Source organism: Mastacembelus armatus, chromosome 24, assembly GCF_900324485.2.
Source record: "Mastacembelus armatus chromosome 24, fMasArm1.2, whole genome shotgun sequence".
NCBI classification, from domain to species: Eukaryota; Metazoa; Chordata; class Actinopteri; order Synbranchiformes; family Mastacembelidae; genus Mastacembelus; species Mastacembelus armatus.
The window spans coordinates 10,951,950-10,959,490 of NC_046656.1; positions in this window are offsets into that span (position 1 = coordinate 10,951,950).

Genomic DNA, 7,541 nt, shown 5'->3' on the forward strand with positions numbered 1-7,541 from the left:
AAAAGCAGACGTGTCTATCAACCAGAAACCCCGCCCCTTACAGTGAGAGACATCATTTCGCATCTCTCATTGGCCCAGCGGGATTGTGATATTAAATCCTGAGATGTGATTGGTCGTCCGCGCTGTTCATCCGCTTTGGAGGGACGTTCGATGGCGATGGTGCAGTGAGGCAGCTCCCTCTAGAGGACAGAGGGAGTCACTGCAACATGTTGACGCTGTGTTTTACTGCGCCTTTTCATTTTATAGTTTCCTTATTAGCTTCTATTGTTTAGTTTCACTCCAAAACAACATTTACACTAAAGTAATTCCATTTTCTATTTTAATATATTTTATTTTGATTGTTTGCCTTTCCAGTACTGACATACCGGCTGTACATAGACTATATATGTGCAGTTTTTTGTCAAATTGTCTTTGCACAGTAGCTGCTGTGCTTTCAGTGTCACGAAAGTAACTAACACACACCTTTCACGGCTGACTTAACATAGGAGGAAAAACGTGTTTCTAATACTATCAACAAAGGTTCTGTCTAAGCCATACCAGTGAAAAAGCATGTGTAACAGCAGGATCCTGGTATTTGAACATGCAGCTATTGTTAATGTCATTACACCAGTACTGTTATAATATATGATATAATATATCTGCTATAATATGTTAAAATGTCACCAAAATTAATCTTTATGCTTTTATGTGATATTTAGTAGGTAAAAATTACTTCTGCTATTCTCGGTAAAAGTCAAATATCTAAAAAAAAAAGTTTTAATGTGATAATGTGATGTAATAAAGTAAAAAGTAAAAAAACGATCCCTAACATTCATGTAAGAATTCACACATAAAATCTTTGATAATGATGGACTCAATAACTGATTCTGTGGCTATGCTGATTCTTCCATACTCATTCTTACCTACACTCAAACACAGACACAAACAACAACATACTGGTCATTGCATAATACAAACCAGGGCTACTGCCTCTGCACACAAGCACACACACACACACACACACACACACACATGCACACCTCTTACACATATACCCACACCCAGATTACAGAAGCTCAAGTAATTGGCTTATACTGTAAGACAGTGTGGAGGTTTTATAAAAGGGGAGAAGTAAATAGCCACATAATAGCCACATAATAGCAAGGTTGAAAGTAAAATGATAATATAGGAAAGAGTTTGAGTGAAACACTAATTTATGCATATTTTTTAACAGACTGACAAGAGAAAACAGTTTTGACAAGCAAACATTACAATTTTGCAGCTTGATGTGATTCCAAAAATATAAATAAATGAGATGTGTTTCAGTGGACTCACCGTTTAGCAGAGCAGCATGGATCCAGGAAAAGCAGACCACAGCAGGCCAGAAGTATGTGCACACATAAACAGAAAAAGGAAGAGCATAAGTGTAACAGTACAAAATCAATCCTGTGTCTTTACATCACATCTACATTAACTAGATTTTACTGGCTGTGGGGTTACAGTTTTGTAATCACAACATTACAATAGGAATGGGAGTGATATAAAATAATAATAAAAAGAGAATTTAATCAGTGATAGTTTATATCCAGTATGCTCATCAGTTAAACAGATACTGTTGATTTGTGTTCACTATGACTATAATCATCCAACTCAGTCATGAGTAAAGAAAGCCACAACCTACAGCAGATCTTTTCTCTGGCATGACAGCAAATAGTACCATTCTAATTTTATTTACATAAAGTGCACATGAGGAAACACACCCACACTGGAACATTTAATTACACAAATAATACAGAGCTAAGTGAATTAAAGTCAGCTGTCTCTGTGTCCTTGGCTTACTGGCACTTAAATTACATTACAACATGCTGATGAAGATGTACCCAGAACAGCTTGACCTTAGTTTGTGTTCAAAGGAGGATACCACTTTATTACTTCTGAAACATTCCTCAGAGCAAGGAATCAAATGTAAGATCTGCTGCATTAGCAAGCTGCTTATTTCACTTTATAACCACACATCAATGTAATCATTATTTCTGAGACAGCTAATGTACCATGAAAGTTTCGCTTGGTTCTGTGATGGCTCATTTTACAATCCAGTCATTAGATTTTACAGTGAGAGCATCAATAAAGTAAGATCACAGTGAAGACTAAAATAAAAACACAGGGTCCACACTGCCCCTTCATGCTGATCTAGACCTCCAAGAACATACAAAAAAGTCAAGAAAGTCAAAAAACGTGTACCTGATTGTCACGGGTCCCATGCTGCTGAAGTAGTTCACACACTGAGATTAAGACAATCACAAGTCTTGGATCTACAGCTAATCAGTCTGACCTGATCTAAGGTCTCTCAATCTCTTTTTCTTACCCTCTCTCCCTCCTCTACTATGTTTGTCCACCTCCTCACCTCCTATTTTTTCCCATAAAAGCCACTATGTTAGTTAGGTGACAGTTGTCACTTTACCCATATGCTCGCAGTGTGGAGCTGATCATCCGCTGCCCTCGCTGTAAACCCACAGATAGGCTAACAGGCTTCACTGTCAGAAACACAGTGTCCTACAGCAACAGAGTTAAAGCAGTCTTCTGTAGCTGTTTGGTTTCTCATGCAGGCATGAGATTAAGTCAGCGCAGATTCCCTGGAGGATTAGTTCTTCTGAGTGGAATTACCCTGACGCAGCCATCTGGACAGCAAAACATTGCCCACTAGACCAACTGACATTCAGCCAAATCCAAGCAGTAGTTAGTGCCCAGTCATCCCTCATCCCTGACCTGAGAAACATCATTCAACCCTGCATTCTGGTGTAAAAACAGTAAATTATGGTCAATTTAATGAGTGCAAGCTGTCACTTAAACTGTCAATTCAGAAGAATCAAATTCTGCAGTAAAAAGAATGGCTATGGATGAAGGCTTGAATTATTGAATATGTATGTTGAAGCCCTAAAAAGATTCTGCAGTATTAAATATTCCAGGTGTGACAGCTGTGTCTCTAGCAAACAGCTAAGGGTCTTTTAAAACCCTGTGCAATGAAAAATGAATGTATTAATAAATAAATATAACATAATATGTAAGATAGTCATACTGGTGCAGTTGTGCACTGTGGTACACTGAAAAAAACCATCTGGTTAACTGTGTTCAACAGAATCACACAAACATTAACCACATACCTCAGTAGTTGCAATAGAAACCAACATTTGTGGTCAACAATGGAGGAGTTTGCTCATTGCTATTTTTTTCTCCTAACAAATCTGTCTGTGCCACTCTCTGAACATATTTTTAGAAAATATCATGTTAGACTGATACAAAAACACAGGCATACCCAGTCCTGATGACATCCACAAGCTTTTAGCAGTTTGTACCCAAACCATAACACAACATGCTGCACTATAATTAGGCACATAAAGTATACATCAAGTTGTATTTTACCTGGCAGCCAGTTGGTAATCAGCTGGAACAAGACAGTTAATTGGGCTGATTATTGTACATGGATGACTCTGCTTCTGTCGCTCTCTCTACCTTCCAGTGTAGCAAAAGAATACCAAGACAAATACTTCTCTCTGAGTGCATACCTGTTTGTTTTGTGTAATGTCAACCACAGGCTCTCTCACTCCCTCTCTGCACTTCTTTGTGCGTGGTAACTCTAAACTCCAGGATCAGGTGTCAGATAAGGAAGGAAGGAAGAGAGAAAAAGAGAAAAAAAAACTGATGAAAAACAAACAACAGGACAGACAGATAAATACAAAGATGTGCTGAGAGAACAGTAGGCAAGAAATAGAGAGAGGGATCCTTTTTTTTTGCAGTGTGCACCCATGGGTGGCACCACTACCTTATCGCTGGCAATAATGAAGACAGGATACTAAAATGTTTACTGTCAGACTTGTTCTTCAGTTGTCACTGCGCATGTGCATGAGTTTCCATTTGTAAACACTGTCACATAGAGAGTACTACCTTACAGGAATCTGTAACGTAAGGAATGAAAATGTCCTCTATTGTGTGTCTGTGTGTGATAGTTAACAGTAATAATGAAGTGTTCGTGTTTGTTTTGGGTGTGCGCATTTGTGGTCGTGGCACATGTCGAGCGGCCCACACCCACTCGAGTCCACAAACTGTGTCCTGGCACTGAAACTGGTGTTGACCTTCTAAGAGGCAACTATGACAAGTTTTGATCACGTTCACTATGACTGAGAAAATGTTTCACTTTTACACGTTTTCACTATTAAAATGCATGAATCATAAGAAGCAAAGTCAAAATGGATGAAATCACCACACTTTTACTAGAACTTTAGCTGTACCTTAAAAAAAATTAGAATTAAATTAACATGTTAGAAACCTGTAAATCCATTGCAATTATCTCAGATTAGAACCAAGCATAGTACACATTATACAGTATTACTATAACGCAGCCTCCATTGTACTAGTGAAGCCGAGTGCAATATATGCCTTGTTATATTTTCTTGTGTGTGCTTTGAGAGCTGTGCTGAAGCCACTTCTATACAGTAATAAAATGCAATCTATAGAAAGCTAATAGTATTTCCCTTTGTGACCCTTCCAGGCTGCACAGATCGTCCAGTTGGATGCTGATACCTGAATGCAGAACAATAGACAGGTTTGCATGTTTTCATTAAATCACCGATAAGCTTCACTGATGGTTGTCTTCAAACAAATAAGCCGTAATGTTTTCCCCTTCACTTTAAGAACAGTAGTTCGCTGTAGCGTCTCTCCAAATAGTCCGTCAGAGTATGGGTGGCTAGATATGAGTCTACATTGATACTTGATGTTGAATATTTGCATAACACACGTATAGTATGTGTACAGTGTTTCCATATGTAAGTTTAGAACTCATTCAACACTTGCCTGCGTTACACTGACAGACCACTAGAGGACAGCAGCATCTCATTACTATAGACTCATCTGACTCTTATGACCCATGTGGGAAAAACTGAACCACAGCCTCACTGCAGTTTGACCAAGTGTGACCAACTACAGGAGTATCATCCCTAAAACATTGAACCACAGTGATGTTTGTCAGGAAGAAGTTTATCTTTATTAAAAAATGACTTTATGAAGTTGTCTGTGAGAAGAGTCTAGTTGTTTTCTTTGAGTGGTCGAGTCTGTGTGGTCTTTGGTTCTTTCACGCATGAGTCTATTTAACCTATTTAAAATGACCTTTTAAATTCTTTTGTGATGGCTTCTTTTGATGGTGGTTTCTATTAATATTTCATTTTCCCTTTAAGTTTCTTTCACTTTCAGTTTGATATGAGATTCACTGTGATTATTTTTCTTGGAAACACCCAGAATGTGGATAGATTGTAAATCTATAATTGGATGAACAGATTGTGAACACTGTGTGATGCAGTTGTCACTGCGTATTTATTTCAGCTGGAGGATATTTCCAGTTGCAGTTTAAGTTTACGTTCACTCTCATTTCTAGTCATCTAAGAAGCTGAGTAGGAGTTGATCAGATTTTTCCAGCAGCCACCTGTTGTCCAGACTTTGCCCACATATCTCAGACAAGCCTGTCGTTTCCTGTCTCTAGTGGAAACATTGGAAAGAATCTCCAGTATCCACAGTAATGAGCTGATCCATTGCTGCAACTTTCACAACCAGGACTGAAGCATGAGATCTGCTGCACTCTCCCAGGACGGTCACAGTGTGATTTCTCAACTCTTAGAAGGATATTTACTTGGGACCTTTTTGAAGTTTGATGTGTGTGTGTCTTTTTGTCTCAAAAATGACAGTGCACAGTGTTAGTCATGTCAACCATAATGGCCTGCCTAAAAGTATACTAAAACTAAATATTGCACACATTGTTTTTTAGTTTTGCACTTCAGGTATCCTGTGGGAGCAGCAGTAATAGTTAGCACTGTTGCCTCACAGCAAGAAGGTTGTGGGTTCGCAACCTGGCCTTTCTGTGTGGAGTTTGCATGTTCTCCCTGGGCTTGTGTGGGTTTTCTCCAGGTACTCTGGTTTCCTCCCACAGTCCAAAAACATGTATGTCAGGTTGATTGGTGACTCTAAATTGCCCATAGGAGTGAGTGTGAGTGTGTGAGGTTGTTTGTCTCTATGTGGCCCTGTGATGGACTGGTGACCTGTCCAGGGTGTACCCCTGCCTTTCACCCAAAGAGAGCTGGGATAGGCTCCAGCAGATCCCTGTGACCCTAAATAGGAATAAGCGGGTATAGATAGATAGATAGATAGATAGATAGATAGATAGATAGATAGATAGATAGATAGATAGATAGATAGATAGATAGATAGATAGATCGATCGATCGATCGATCGATAGATAGATGGTGTCCTGTTTGAAAGCCTAAAAAGAGTCCTGGGCTGCCCACTATCAGACCCTGATTTTACCACAGCAAGAATCAGCATTGGTTTGAACAAGGGCGACTCACAGGCAGCAGTTAGAGCCTTTGATACTCCATATATTTCCATGTCTAATTTATTTCAGATGTGTAAAGTTAATAAATGCCTTAGTTCAGAGATATTTCTCACATCTTTCCAATGGATTATGTCAAGTTATATCAAGGTTTGATATTCAGTTTCCATCACAGATATTCAGCTGCTGTGAGAGTGTCCTGAGGCTGCTATACTCCCATCTATAGACAGAGAATTCATTTTACTACTGCTCCATCACTGGCCACATTCAAATAATAATTTCCAGCAGCACTGTCTACATTATCATATAAACACTGAGTAAACAGATATTCATTCTTAGGAACACAAACAAGCACACAAAGGAACAACACACCAATGACTTTCAAATGCTTCAGCGGAAAAAAATCCCTGTCTTTGAGGGAACATGTGCTGTTTGTTAGTATTGTTTGGTTTTTTTCTGATGAGTTATGATAACAACTGATCTGCGCTTGTTTTGTGAAATGGATAATATTTTCAGCTTCGGAGGAAATGTTGTCCCCAAAATATCTATCTATGGATAATCTATGGATTAAGAGATAAGAGGGAAAAAGAACACATAAAACTGTATGGTACATTTTCTGTTTTTATTTTATTAAATTCAGACCAGGTCTTATTATAAACAAAAAAAATTTTCCAAATATATTATATTATATTATATCATAACACAACAGGGACCCGTGACCTGTCAGTCAGATGCTGCTCTCCACCATGTCAATCACTGATTTTTACTGCCTTGTGTAACTTGGTATAAGGTCAGTGAAAGGTTAGAATTATGTTAGGGTGAGGCTTAATGTTAGGCAAGTAGTGGTTAGGGTTATCATGACGTCTCCAGGAAATGAATATATGTCAGTGTAATGTCCCCATTAGGAGTGAAAGCACACACTGACCGGGCCTGATTGAGAGCTCCAGCACTGTCCTGTAAACTGTTTCTATGGGTGGGACAGTTAACACTGTTGTCATTGTTATTACTTAACAGAGTTCGGTGACATCCCAGACTCCCAGCAGAACTTCAGCCAACTTTGACCTAATGAGAGGCAGTGATTTAAACTCCAGTGTGGGTGTGAAGGGCTTTTCCACTTTGTATTAATCACTTGGTACACTGAGGAGTCTTTGGAGCCCTGGGCAGTTTCACACTTAATGAATAGACTATT